Source organism: Podarcis erhardii, assembly GCF_964252035.2.
Source record: "Podarcis erhardii genome assembly, chromosome: 11".
NCBI classification, from domain to species: Eukaryota; Metazoa; Chordata; class Lepidosauria; order Squamata; family Lacertidae; genus Podarcis; species Podarcis erhardii.
Window position 1 is genome coordinate 19,393,773 of NC_138501.1, and position 15,493 is coordinate 19,409,265.

General features: G+C 45.5%; 1 long non-coding RNA gene across 2 annotated transcripts in view; it reads left to right on the forward strand.

Annotated features, from left to right (window-relative positions):
* LOC309352252 overlaps positions 1 to 14,932 on the forward strand; it is a 100,409-nt gene extending 85,477 nt beyond the window's left edge. For both annotated transcript variants that reach the window (XR_014161197.1, XR_014161198.1), the window contains one exon: positions 14,762 to 14,932. This is a non-coding gene — a long non-coding RNA (uncharacterized lncRNA). The remainder of the gene's footprint in view (positions 1 to 14,761) is intronic.
* Positions 14,933 to 15,493: the final 561 nt, after the last annotated feature.

Sequence of the window (15,493 nt, forward strand, 5' to 3'; positions counted from 1 at the left end):
GTGTTAAGATTCTTCAGACAACTCTTGTTTATTCACAGACCCAGAACAGAACTGAACTGAAGGGTTCAGCCAACCTGCTTATATAGAGCTCAACCACAAAGCAACAGTAACAACTTTCTGTACTATCCAATCACTGAACGTCACTTTCAATTCCTTATTTGCATTTATGGACCTGAGTGAAAACTATCTACAGTATCCCCCTCCTGGTCCAGGGTAAGAACTTCAGTACATAACAGGGTGAGTGCCACCAATGTGAGACACAGCCCACATGCCCTCCACTGTCCTGAGAAAACCCCTCAATCCTGATTTTATTTTATTCTTTGGTGGATTTACAAAAAGAAAACTGCACACCAACAAATAAATTTTAGAAAGGGGCAAGATTAGACACGGATGCACAAAGCATTTTTTAAAAAAGAAAAATCAAGATTCCTTGCACTCCGCTCTACTTTCCCCCTGGCGAAGGGCAGCCCTGCCCTCTGCCTGTCCCTCAGAGCCAGAGCATCACATGGGGCTGGGCCTCTGAGGCAGCAGCTTCTCCTTGTCGCTTACTCTCCAGCAGCCACTACCAGCTGCCCAAGGAAGGAGATTGGCAGCAGTGACCATGGAGATGCTCCCTTGCAGCTCCCACCACTTAGACTTGGGATATGTGGCAGCTCATTTTCCTCCCCGAGCTCAGAAGCCAAGATGGCTTTCATAATTCCAGGGCTGCACCTGGAAAATCAGAACTTAACTGGTTAAGTGTTCTGAGATGTGCGTCACTTTCTGACGTCAGCTATAGAAGCTGGGAGGAGTCTGGGAGGAGACTGTACTTTCTTGTTGTTCTCTCTGTGTGTCTTGAGAGAGACGGACATGTTTTACCATGGCTGAAAGAAGCCCCGGTTTTAGATGGGCTGAAATGTTCCAATAAAGAGCTGTAAATAGACGAACCTGTCTGTGTATGCTTGCATGGAGAAAAGGAGAAAAAGACTGCTTTACACCGCTGTATGCTACTCTGCTAAGCTGTGGCTAAAGAGACAGCAGAATTTGTTGCGCAGCTAGGAAGGAAGTGTGCCGGACGCTGTAAATCACTGATTGGGATCGTAAAGAAATCAGTGGCCACGGCTCTACGATCAAGCTCCAAAGATCGTTATCTCTACAGGTTATGGAGGTCAGTAAACGCTCGTAAAACAGTCGGCTTTGAGCTACTGGAATGCTTTGAAGCTAGCCGGAGGTTGGAAGCTGCATTCCGTGAGTCTAGCCTGATGCCGGGAAGCAGAGGGAGTTTTTGCCTGCTTCTAAGAGGCAAGAGAGCTGCTGAGAGACAGAGCTAAACGCTGGGAGCAGCTGGAAATCGTTCCTCCACGGAAGGGAGAGCCGGAGCAGCTGGGCCGTTTCTCCACGTACAGGAGCCGGAATCAGCTGGTACTGAGTAAGTACAGCTTGTGGGGCACCTTGGGAGAACGGGAGAATATGGCAGAGAGCCAGGATATGCCGGTGGAGAAGCTCACTTTAAAAAGTTGGGCAACCTGGAGCAGAAGAATAAGGGGCTGGTTCCTGGTCCATGGGCTTTGGGAAGCAAGCCAGAGGGAGCCAAAAGCACCACCCCTTAGCTGGGAAGATGGCCAGCAGAAAACGCAACCAGAGCTGGATATGCTCAGAGCATGCATTCATGCATCGCTGAAACCCCATTTGGAGGGTGTACAGTCAGCAAGGGCTGCCTGGGATGTGCTGAAGGGCTTGTGTGAAGCTTCAGCGGGAGGCCAGAGCCCTGGAGTCGCTGGACTGGCAGGCCCATTTCCCGATGTATCGGCCTCTAGGAGCGCTGGTGAGCAGATCGGGGGGCGAAGAGTTCCAAAGGCAAGTTTAAGAAACTTTCCACTGTTGCTGAAGCGGAGAGCAGCTTCAAGGGGGGCCAGGCTGGTGGGAGGCGCCGTTCCAGGAGAAGGAAGGGCAGGCCAGCTGGTAGGAGCCCTGGGCAGTGTTTTTCCACTGGAGTTCAACATCTGCGTGGCAATTGCCCCCACCGGAGCACAGAGCCAAGACAGGATGTTGTGAAGGACACTTCTCATGGGAATCAGGCGGGTTTCCATGGCAACAAGCCTGCAAAGGCAGGCAGGCGTGGGATTGAGTCCGGCCGTCGTGGTGAACAACAGGAAGAGTCTTATCAAGTAACTGCTAGCATGGCTTTGTTTGAGAACAGCTGTGTGGAAAATTCCGAGCTTAGTTTTGTCATCGACTCTACAGCTAACCGCAACGTGGTTCCAGAGACCCCTGCAGTCGAGATGTGGAATTGCACGGCAGTTCCAAAAGGACAGGGACAGACTGCTAAGTTTGCTAATGCCTATCTTTCTGTTTTGCAGGAAAGGATGGAGTTTTGTATTGTCCCAGAGGTGCATCACTGTTTGTTATCTGTGCCTTATTTGTTGAAAAAAGGGTTTCAGGTTTGTTTCCAGGATGATGTCTGCACAATCTCCAAAGGGGAGAGGGTACTTGCCAAGGTTAAGAAGGGGCAGAATGATCTTTTCGTTCTTAAAACGTCTCTTGGGGGTGAGGGGAAGGTTGAGAGAGCACAGGCGCAGCGTGCTACAGTTCCCACTCATGTTCAATGTGCTTGTGCATGGCATCAGAGGACCAATCATAGTTCTCTAGAAGAACTGCAAGTGCTTCCTGAGGTTACCAGAGGGTGTAAAATTAGAGATTGTGGACGTGCCATTAGTTGCGCCACTTGCAAGCAGGCAAAGGTGGAAGGGTGCAGTTACCCAAAGGTGGAACGGGTAACCACTAAACCTTTTCAGCTGGTACACATAGATCTGTTCAATCCTGTCAGGGAACAGAGTCTAGGGGGGGCCAGGTATCTGCTAACGTTTCAGGATGATTTTTCGCAGACCACCTGGACCCACGGTCTCAAATCCAGGGAGGATGCAGCACAGCTGATCAGGAGCTGGATTGAGGGGGTGGAACTAAGGTTCTCCACCAGGGTAAAAGCAATCGTCAGTGACAGAAATGCTAGGTACACTGGTTCTGCTTTGCAGCAGTTCTTTCACAAGAGAGGGATACGTTACACAGTTACTTCACCCAGTAAGAGGGGGGTGGCAGAGCTGAGGAGTGAAGCTCTGGTTAAGGCTGCACAGGTAATGCTAACGGAAGCTAGGTTACCTCCAAAGTTTTGGCTGGAGGCAATCCGTTGTGTGTCTTTCACCTGGAATCGTGTCTACAACTCACTGGTAGGTGACACACCGTACTCTTTGTTGAATGGCAGAAAACCCCAGGTTCACTTTCTGCGCAAATTTGGATCTCCTGCGGTTGTCCCTGTGCCTAAGGCTTTGCAAGGGCCAGATGGAGCCAAAGTCCAGAAAATGATCTTCTGTGGGTATGAGCCAGACGCTCGTGCATGGAGATTTGCTTACCTGTCAGGTGATCAGAGTAAGGTGCTGATCAGTAAACACGCTGAGTTCTTTGAGCAGGATGAAAGGCCAAAGATTTCTGCACAGCGTGATGTTCTTTCAGAATGTCTCTCTGATCCAGAGGACAGTTCTGTTGAGGAGGAAGGAGAGGCTGAGTCTGCTGATGACGATCAGGTCACTGACCAGAGTCAGGAGCAGGATGGGGCGTCTCCACAAGTTGTTAGAAAAGGACAGCCCAAGAGTGAGCCTAGTTCTCCTGTGAGTGTAATGGAGAGGATTCGAAGACGCTTTAAGTCAGAGGGGGAATCCTGTGATGCAGAGGACACACCTGCTGGTGACAGAGAGCCAGAGGAAACACCAGAGTTTGTGCCCAGGCGTTCCAGTCGCACAACCAAGGGTATTCCACCTGAGAGGTACCAGGCCACAGGTGCGTGGGTAAGTTTCGCACAGTGCGATTCTGAGAGTTGTGAGGTGATTCCACAGATGCCTAACAGGTACTCCAAGGGAGGGCACAAGGCATTGGGGAAGGGATTGATCTCACAGGGTGTTGCTGAAGATGTTACACAGGTCTTGTCAGAAAGCAACGCAAGGGGGTGTGTGAGAGTTCAGAACTTAACTGGTTAAGTGTTCTGAGATGTGCGTCACTTTCTGACGTCAGCTATAGAAGCTGGGAGGAGTCTGGGAGGAGACTGTACTTTCTTGTTGTTCTCTCTGTGTGTCTTGAGAGAGACGGACATGTTTTACCATGGCTGAAAGAAGCCCCGGTTTTAGATGGGCTGAAATGTTCCAATAAAGAGCTGTAAATAGACGAACCTGTCTGTGTATGCTTGCATGGAGAAAAGGAGAAAAAGACTGCTTTACACCGCTGTATGCTACTCTGCTAAGCTGTGGCTAAAGAGACAGCAGAATTTGTTGCGCAGCTAGGAAGGAAGTGTGCCGGACGCTGTAAATCACTGATTGGGATCGTAAAGAAATCAGTGGCCACGGCTCTACGATCAAGCTCCAAAGATCGTTATCTCTACAACTTGGAGGGTACATTACAGGGTTGTGACCACTGTTGTTGTTTACTTGTTTAGTCGTGTCCAACTCTTCGTGACCCCCTGGACCAGAGCACGCCAGGCACTTCTGTCTTCCACTGCCTCCCGCAGTTTGGTCAGACTCATGTTTGTAGCTTCGAGAACAGTGTCCAACCATCTCGTCCTCTGTCGTCCCCTTCTCCTTGTGCCCTCCATCTTTCCCAACATCAGGGTCTTTTCCAGGGAGTCTTCTCTTCTCATGAGGTGGCCAAAGTATTGGAGCCTCAGCTTCACGATCTGTCCTTCCAGTGAGCACTCAGGGCTGATTTCCTTAAGAATGGATAGGTTTGATCTTCTTGCATTCCATGGGACTCTCAAGAGTCTCCTCCAGCACCATAATTCAAAAGCATTAATTCTTCGGCGATCAGCCTTCTTTATGGTCCAGCTCTCACTTCCATACATTACTACTGGGAAAACCATGGCTTTTACTATACGGACCTTTGTTGGCAAGGTGATGTCTCTGCTTTTTAAGATGTTGTCTAGGTTTGCCATCACCTTTCTCCCAAGGAGCAGGCGTCTTTTAATTTCGTGACTGCTGTCACCATCTGCAGTGATCATGGAGCCCAAGAAAGTAAAATCTCTCACTGCCTCCATTTCTTCCCCTTCTATTTGCCAGGAGGTGATGGGCCCAGTGGCCATGATCTTCGTTTTTTTGATGTTGAGCTTCAGACCATATTTTGCGCTCTCCTCTTTCACCCTCATTAAAAGGTTCTTTAATTCCTCCTCACTTTCTGCCATCAAGGTTGTGTCATCTGCATATCTGAGGCTGTTGATATTTCTTCTGGCAATCTTAATTCCGGCTTGGGATTCATCCAGCCCAGCCTTTCACATGATGAATTCTGCATATAAGTTAAATAAGCAGGGAGACAATATACAGCCTTGCCGTACTCCTTTCCCAATTTTGAACCAATCAGTTGTTCCATATCTAGTTCTAACTGTAGCTTCTTGTCCCACATAGAGATTTCTCAGGAGACAGATGAGGTGATCAGGCACTCCCATTTCTTTAAGAACTTGCCATAGTTTGCTGTGGTCGACACAGTCAAAGGCTTTTGCATAGTCAATGAAGCAGAAGTAGATGTCTTTCTGGAACTCTCTAGCTTTCTCCATAATCCAGCGCATGTTTGCAATTTGGTCTCTGGTTCCTCTGCCCCTTCGAAATCCAGCTTGCACTTCTGGGAGTTCTCGGTCCACATACTGCTTAAGCCTGCCTTGTAGAATTTTAAGCATAACCCTGCTAGCGTGTGAAATGAGTGCAATTGTGCGGTAGTTGGAGCATTCTTTGGCACTTCCCTTCTTTGGGATTGGGATGTAGACTGATCTTCTCCAATCCTCTGGCCACTGCTGAGTTTTCCAAATCTGCTGGCATATTGAGTGTAGCACCTTAACAGCATCATCTTTTAAAATTTTAAATAGTTCAGCTGGAATATCATCACTTCCACTGGCCTTGTTATTAGCAGTGCTTTCTAAGGCCCATTTGACTTCACTCTCCAGGATGTCTGGCTCAAGGTCAGCAACCACACTACCTGGTGTATACAAGGCATCCCTTTTTTTCTGGTATAGTTCCTCTGTGTATTCTTGCCACCTCTTCTTGATGTCTTCTGCTTCTGTTAGGTCCTTTCCACTTTTGTCTTTTATTATGGCAATCTTTGTACGAAATGTTCCTTTCATATCTCCAATTTTCTTGAACAGATCTCTGGTTTTTCCCATTCTACTGTTTTCCTCTATTTCTTTGCATTGCTCGTTTAAGAAGGCCTTCTTGTCTCTCCTTGCTATTTTTTGGAAATCTGCATTCAATTTCCTGTATCTTTCACTATCTCCCTCACATTTTGCTTGCCTTCTCTCCCCCGCTATTTGTAAGGCCTCGTTGGACAGCCACTTTGCTTTCTTGCATTTCCTTTTAATTGGGATGGTTTTAGTTGCTGCCTCCTGTATAATGTTACAAGCCTCCATCCATAGTTCTTCAGGCACTCTGTCCACCAAATCTACCATATTTTTCGCCCTATAGGATGCACTTTTTCCCCTCCAAAAATGAAGGGGAAATCTGGGTGTGTCCTATGGGGCGAATGCAGGCTTTCGCTGAAGCCTGGAGAGCGAGAGGGGTCCGTGCGCACTGACCCCTCTCGCTCTCCAGGCTTCAGGAAGACATCCGCAGCCTAGGCAGCCCTGCGGGAACTCCCGCAGGGCTGTCTAGGCTGCGGATAGCAGCCTGCTTCCCGGAGCGCCGGGCACGCTGAAAGCAGAGCGCCCGGCGCTTCGGAAACGTATCCACAGCCTAGGCAGCCCTGCGGGAGTTCCCGCAGGGCAGTCTAGGCTGCGAATAGCAGCCTGCCGCCCAGCGCGAGGGGCGCCCTGAAGCAGAGCGCCCCTCGCGCTGGGCAGACATCCGCAGTGTGGGGAGCCCTGCGGGGAACTCCTGCAGGGCTCCCCTCGCTGTGGATAGCAGCGTGCCGCCCGGCGCTACAGGAGCCCTGAAGTAGAGCGTCCCTCGCGCCGGGTAGACATCCGCAGCGTGGGGAGCCCTGCAGGAGTTCCCCGCAGGGCTCCCCTCGCTGCAGATAGCAGCCTGCCGCCCGGCACTACAGGCGCCCTGAAGCAGAGCGTCCCTCGTGCCGGGCAGACACCCGCAGTGTGGGGAGCCCTGCAGGAGTTCTCCGCAGGGCTCCCCTCGCTGCGGATAGCAGCCTGCCGCCCGGCGCGCAGGGCGCCCTGAAGCAGAGCACCCCTCACGCCGGGCAAACATCTGCAGCGTGGGGAGCCCTGCAGGAGTTCCCCGCAGGACTCCCCACACTGCGGATAGCAGCCTGCCGCCCGGTGGGCAGGGCGTGCTGAAGCAGAGCACCCCGCACGCCGTGCAGATATCGGCCAGCCCCACAAGCTCGGGGGACAGCAGGGAGGCGCAGCACCGCCATCCTGCTGTTCCTCGACCTGGTTGGGTTTCCCTGACCTGGTTTTGCGGGGGAAATAAAGGGAAATTTTTTTTCCTTTATTTCCCCCCCAAAAAAACTAGGTGCGTCCTATGGGACGGAGCGTCCTATGGGACGAAAAATACGGTAAATCCTTAAACCTGTTCCTCACTTCCACTGTGTATTCATAAGGGATTTGACTTAGATTGTATCTTACCGGCCCAGTGGTTTTTCCTACTTTCTTCAGTTTAATTTTGCTATAAGAATTTTGCTATAAGAAGCTGATGATCTGAGCCACAGTCAGCTCCAGGTCTTGTTTTTGCTGACTGTATAGAGCTTCTCCATCTTTGGCTGCAGAGAATATAGTCAATCTGATTTCGATGCTGCCCATCTGGTGATGTCCATGTGTAGAGTCTCTTGTGTTGTTGGAAAAGAGTATTTGTGATGACCAGCTTGTTCTCTTGGCAGAACTCTATTAGCCTTTGCCCTGCTTCGTTTTGAACTCCAAGGCCAAACTTGCCAGTTGTTCCTTTTATCTCTTGACTCCCTACTTTAGCATTCCAATCCCTTATAATAAGAAGAACATCCTTCTTTGGTGTCATTTCTATAAGGTGTTGTAAGTCTTCATAGAATTGGTCAATTTCAGTTTCTTCAGCACCAGTGGTTGGTGCATAAACTTGGATTACTGTGATGTTAAAAGGTCTGCCTTGGATTCGTATCGAGATCATTCTATCACTTTTGAGATTGCATCCCAGTACAGCTTTTGCCACTCTTTTGTTGACTATGAGGGCCACTCCGTTTCTTTTACGGGATTCTTGCCCACAGTAGTAGATATGATGGTCATCTGAACTGAATTCGCACATTCCCGTCCATTTTAGTTCACTGATGCCCAGGATGTCAATATTTATTCTTGCCATCTCATTTTTGACCACATCCAACTTACCAAGGTTCATGGTTCTTACATTCCAGGTTCCTATGCAATATTTTTCTTTACAGCATTGGACTTTCCTTTCGCTTCCAGGCATATCCGCAACTGAGCGTCCTTTCGGCTTTGGCCCAGCCGCTTCATCAGCTCTGAATCTACTTGTACTTGTCCTCCGCTCTTCCTCAGTAGCATGTTGGATGCCTTCCGACCTGAGGGGCTCATCTTCCAGCGTCATATCTTTTATATGCCTGTTGTCTTTGTCCATGAAGTTTTCTTGGCAGGGATACTGGAGTGGCTTGCCGGTTCCTCCTCCAGGTGGATCACGTTTGGTCAAAACTCTCCACTATGACCTGTCCATCTTGGGTGGCCCTGCACGGCATAGCTCATACCTTCTCTGAGTTATTCAAGCCCCTTCGCCACGGCAAGGCAGTGATCCATGAAGGGGTTGCGACCACTACAGATAAGCAAATGCCTGGTGCAATTATAGATGGGCTGGTTAACTCATGAAAGGCACAATGGCCGAGAAAGGGGCTTCTCACTCAGGACTGAACTCAGTCCTGCACTTGAAGTCCTAGGTTCTGTGATTCCTACGGTCACATTTAAGTCCCCAAGATGCATAAGTATCAATCAAATATCATCACCCCTAATAGCAAGCTCAGATGACTGAGTGCCGGTCGCTCTGGAAGCACAACAGGGCAACCCAAAAAGAAGGTAGTGGCTTCTACATATGTTGAGGATGCTCCAGGTATACAGTAGCCTAGATAACAGTAAGGAATAAGTTGGTGAATTCAAAGAAAGTTTAAAAATTATACACGATAGGAACCAGTAAATTTATGGCATAATATATTTGAGTGATCAAAGTGGCACTAGACCCTTTTTTTATGTCATTTGAGAAATTAAATACTTGGCACCTGAAGTCAAGATGATAGATAAATGTGGGTACTTGTGTACATTAAATCCATACCGAAACTGACAAGATTCAACAGAAGAAATGCAGAGTCTTTAAAGTTCCATTGAAATCATTGGACCTGACTTGGTCATTTCCATTAACTTCAGTGAGACAACTATGAATATGACTAATATTGAATACAACCCTAACCCTATGCTTTCATGGACTAGAGTCCATTTTGTCACACGTGTTACGTATACTCCTATGTTGGCAGGTAGGTATACATATGGGGGTGCAAAGGGGGAAATGCAGAAATTGGAGTTAAATGGCAATGAAATGCAAAAAGAAGACCCCTGTTGGGCTGCAGCAAAAGGCCTACTGGCTCACACAGTACAAGACAGTTCTAAAGATTGCAGAGCCAGTGTGGTGTAGTGGTTAAGAGCAGTAGACTCGTAATCTGGTGAACCGGGTTCGCGTCTCTGCTCCTCCACATGCAGCTGCTGGGTGACCTTGGGCTAGTCACACTTCTTTGAAGTCTCTCAGTCTCACTCACCTCACAGAGTGTTTGTTGTGGGAGAGGAAGTGAAAGGGGAATGTTAGCTGCTTTGAGACTCCTTCGGGTAGTGATAAAGCGGGATATCAAATCCAAACTCTTCTTCTTCTTATGAGCTCCCCAAGACTGTCAAGACTTTGCTCCAAGCCTTGCAGCCACACAGCAAACGATTACATGTTATCTATAAAATATTACGCAGTTCATCATAAATGTATAAGAAGCAAAAAAAATAATTGAGTTTCATACTGAAACGAATAGCATAAGGAAAGCTATGCCAGTGACATTCATCATTTTGATGTTAATTAAGAACTAGGATAATGATTGAATTAAACACTACCACCACTCTCCCCCCCCCCCCCAAGAAAATGCCTTCTGTAGCGTTTAGCACCAAAATGTAACAGAATCTGGGGAGCTTCCTTGAGAATTTCAGCTTCAGTGCCTAAGTGCACAGTTCCTAATTGTGCCTCCCAGGTCTGGATCTAGGGTCAAAGGGACCTTTGGAGAAGGGGTGCATGGCCAATCCCCATTGGTGGATTGCTCCCCTCCCCAGGGTTGGGGTGGAGGTCTGTGGGATTACTCCCAGCATGCTGGCAGGGCCCACTGCAGACATCTTTCCTTGGGGCTCACTTTAAAATAAATCTTACTGGCTCCTGCTGCATTTTCTCCACAACATTGTGGAAGTCAGCACAATTCATGGCCGCCACTGGAAGAGGGTATGTCTTTCGTCATGGAAGCTTACTTCCGTCACTGTCTTGAGCTGATTCTTATTTCCAAATTGCTGAACAGCTTTAAGAATGACCCTCAACTTCCCACAGAAATTGCAAGTTACGGTGCCAGATGTGCCAAAGCCTATGAAATCCTCTGATAACATGCCCCGTTAATTTATTTGACATCTTAATTCTGACTCTTCATCATATCAAGTTTCAGGGCACATACGGATATATGTGAGTAGGACCATTAATGAGATGAATCCCATCTTTTACTACAGGGGAAGCGGCATTTTTACAACTTTGATCACGCTCTTTGAAGTGGCAAAAGGAACATTCATTTTATGGCTATGGGCTTAGCCATTTCCTTAGCTGTTGCTTTTGAACTCAGATATCTTTGTCTCTGTCAGTGCTTGTGTGCAGCCATTTCATTAATGATTTCTGCTGCTAAAATATTAATAGATGATTTGAGGACTTAAAAGCTATTGAAGAATCTGCAAAAGTGAGGTAGGAATTCATCCATGCCAAGTCACTTAGGATTTGGTCCAAAGCCCATCAAAATCACTTCTTTGGGAAGATGCCATTCATATAAATCTGCATTTATATGTGGTGAAGAACAATTGCAGTGACTCATTTGGGTCCCTCTATTTGTACCCACAGCACAGGCCATGTCTAGTGCAAAACAGAGCACAGCTAAGAAACCATTAAATATAGAGTGGGTGCTGGAATAATTTTCCCCCTCCCATTCTCCTCAATTGATCTCATGAAAAATGCTGATATGAGTTACTGTTGTCCACTGTATGAGATTGATTGTATAACTGGAGCCATGAGACAATTAAAATGTTAGCAATGATAAGTGGTATAGTCCTCATGAAATTGTGCCATCTCAGAATGTGCATGGATATATCCTGTGTCCCACAATCTCCCTCTACATCAAAGAGAAAGTTTTTAATACCTGAGAGCAAGAGGAGTCATAAAATATCTCATAGAGAAGTTATTTTTTTCCTGTCAGGTTGTGGTGGGGCACCTGTTGGGAAATAAATATATATATATAATTGAATCCCTCTGATTTGAATATCACTTGTTGGCAAATCAAACTGACTGGCTAGATCCTTTCGAGTCTGCCTTTCACCCTGGTTAGGAGACACAAACGCACCAAGGAGTCCAACTCTATTGGATCTTCTCTCTCAGGAGTATTTGATATGCCTGTCCTCTGATGTACCTGCTGTCTGGATTCCATTTCAGATTCCCGTCTACCATAAGAGACAAACAACAGCTAGAGTTTGTGCACCAGCTGGTTCAGATCCTAATTTGATATCTCAGAAAAAGTTGCATGATTGGACCAAAGTGGTTTGTTTTATCTGTACTGGCTGCCATTTTGTTTCTCTGCTCAATTCAAGGTGATGATTTAAACCTTTAAAAAAACCCTTAAACAGCTTGAGACCTAGAAATCTTAAGGACTGCCTTCTTCAACATGCTTTTTCCTGCATGTTCCATTCATCATCCAAGACCTTGTTCCAGATCCTTCAGCCATCTGGAATGCAGTGAGCAGTAAAAAGTTGGGCCTTTTCAGTGATGGCACCCACCTTGTGGCATGTCCTCCCAAGCTGGCATCTACTGAGCTGTTTAGGTGCCTGTTTAAAACCTGGTGATTTAAAAAGGTGTTTGAGTATTCTTTCTTGGATGGGCATATCAGTGCTATTTATCTCCTTGGTTTATGAACTGCCTCTTTTGCTGCTTGCTCAAATTTTTGCTTCCTATAATAATGGTTGTTTTATTATGATGATGGTTAAATGTATGTTGTACTTTTGTTTTTAGATTGTTTGATATTTTATAGTTATTGCTAATAAATGGCACACACACACACACATTTCTTCATGGATGAGGGAAATATGTTAATTAATACTGTTGTGATTCTTCACAAATCTACTCATCTGAATTGTGCCTCTTTTCTCTAAAAATAAGAAGATTAATAGATGTGCCTCCCTTAATATGCTACCTCAGCCTGCCACACGCAGAATGGCCTGTTACGTCCATTGCCACATTTCTGTGGAGATGAATTGCCAGACACACAGAATATCTGCTATGAGGGAGAGGAGCTAAACAGTGATTCAGGCATCTGATTTATTCCACCTTATGTATCAGTCGCAACACATTTTTTCCCATTACTCAGTGATGATTATGAAGCATTAAGGCGGGGGGAATTAAAAGGAAAAGGTAATATGCGTCCATCAGCTGATCAGAGTGGCATACCCTCCAACATTTCTCCATTGAAAATAGGGACACCCTAAGGAAAAGTGGGACATTCCAGGATCAAATCAGAAACCAGGACAGCTTCTCAAAATCAGGGACATCCCTGGAAAATAGGGACACTTGGAGGGTTTGGAGTGGCAAAGTGAAAGAGGACAGCTAAGCTGTTTCTTATTTCTGCTTTTAGACTGTCCTTAACATTTGCTATATACAGCCAAGACTGACACTGAACTGCAATAAATAGCAGGTAATATCAACAGTGCTTGGAAGATGAAACAGGGGGGAATAAGGTTTAAATATTACAGAGATTTAGTGAGAACCTTGATTGCTGCAACTGCAAAGAAACAGCATTCCTAACTATATTGGGAGCTAAATTGAACTGGACTCCCAATATGCCAATTTTTTCAAAATATCTCATCTCTGCAATCATTCTGTTGCTTGCATGAGAAATTTCCAGTCTCAAGGTAATAGCTCCATAACACTTTAAACAATATTCTCTAATGGAGTGTTTTAGAGCATATTACTATGAGTGGGAGCTACTTTGTTTCTTCATTCTTCATTCTTAACGTGCATTTTACTGGATTTTTAATGTTTATTTAAGTTTGGCAATGAGATCATTCCTCCCCTTCCTTTCCTTCCCCTGCATTTATTTAGAAAGCTATTGATCCCACAGATTTATGTTAATTTTTGGTCTGCAAAGCATGACAAATCATTCATTTTTAATGCACCAAAATGGCATACCAAGTTTTCTTCTGTGTTTAATTACCATGTAAAGTAGCTAATTAGAAATATATATATGAGAAAGCCAATTAAAACTGGAATTCTTAAAATAAACACTATTTACTTTGACCACAGCTTTATAGATAGCACTGGTTGAAAATTAATTAAACGCCACAGATTCAAAAGGGGAAGATGTAGCTATGTAGAAACATATTGCTATTTAGAATCTAAATTATTCATTACCATAAAGAAAATGCTAAATCATTATCCCAGGTTACTATATAAGGGAGTGGGATTAAAGATAGCCAGTGTGCTTGCCAATACATAGACTGATAATCTCAACAGATCAGCTTCCATCCTGTGCTGCAAATTGCTTTTGAAACTCTACAGCAAGAATTTGAATAATTAACACCAAGGTCCAAACTGCAAACTAACCTTTTAATTGCAGTTAGCCAGCCCCAAATCTCAGAAATTGGACAAGGCTGAGTTGAATGAAGCTGCAATAGAGAGAAATTTGCATCTGGCTCTGAATTTTTAAAATTAGACAGATACACTTTTGATTCATATTGTCATTTTACAATGACAATAAATTGCATGTCCATCCCATTCGGTACTAACGGGCTACGTTTCATTCTGAGATAAATGTGCAGCTAGGTTTTATAGGTCTAATCCCAATCTATTAAAATCAATTGAAGTGCTGCCCTCTATTTCAGTAGAATGGCTATTGACCCTCTATTCTACAGGACAGAGAAGTCAAGACTGACATCAAGACTGCAGCCTCTTTTAATCGGATCTCACTATACTCGTTTGCAGTCTTACTATATTTATCCTGTCGTATGTACCTTCCTTTCCATTTTCTCAGGCAACAACAAAAAATCCGTCTGCAGTGAGCAGGAACGTTTGTACTGGCAAAGCACAGAATAAACATGATTTGCCAAGGTGCTTTTTTTTCTCCTCCCAAATATTGGGTTGGTAGGCAAAATCTCAAAGAAAAATCAAAGAGATTGGCTGAGCTTAGTAAAGGTATTTGCTGCGCACAGCAGTTTGCAAGTGGTAGAAACGGTCTCCTTCGGAACGTGTCACAGCTGTCAATAAGAATCAGATCTGAGGGTTTGCTGAAACCTGAAAGGAATAATCAATCCTTTAGAAGGCAGAGGGGGAATCACCCTGCAATGTTACAGGAACTGCCTAACTTGTTACTGTGCTCTCAGGCTCCCCCCCCCCCCCAATTCCCACCTATCATTCTCAAGAGGCTTAATTTTTGCATTTTACATGTCCAGCATTGAAATGCTGCTTCGATAGCCTCTTTCATAACATTTTCAACAAGATAACACCTACATGCTTATACTTTTCAGACATATATGAAACCCCCTAGACTGACAACAGAATTGTTCGCCTTCACAAAAGGACTGTTGTGGTGGTGATATTGATTGCACACAGGTAAACGTTTTGCCACAAAACACCACGAAGACTTCAGGAAATGGACTGTTTATCTCTCTGCTCAACATTAAAATCTCTTATGCTTAGGATGTGTATCAAGTAATCATCTTTTTCATCTTAATTTGTTGATTAGGAGACTTTAGGAAGCAGATAGGAGAGGATTGCCAGGTGTTTAAAAAATACTGATTGGGACTTATTCATACTGGCATAAATGCCACTGAAAAATACTGCTCTTACGCTGCTCCCATTCATTTCAACGGTGTTTGTGTGGATGCAATTCTTAGAGGACTGTGCATTTGAGCCTCAGGCCGCCGAGTGTGGTCAGCCACACAAACACCATTCCCTTAAATGCAGCTTGGTTGGTGTGCAAGTCCTGTTAGCCCAGGACAGCCCAGGATTAATAAAAGAGCATATAGTCTATTCATAAAGTGAATCCGTAAGTAGATTGTGCATTCTATGAATGTGGGGAACCTGATGCCATCAGAATTTAAAAGATGCCCCGAAGCACAGTCAGTCTCCAAGCAGAATATTCCCCACCCACTCACACACCATTGCATAGGTGTAATACATACATACATACATACATGCATGCATACATTGGTACCTCAGGTTAAGAACTTAATTCATTCTGGAAGTCCATTCTTAAC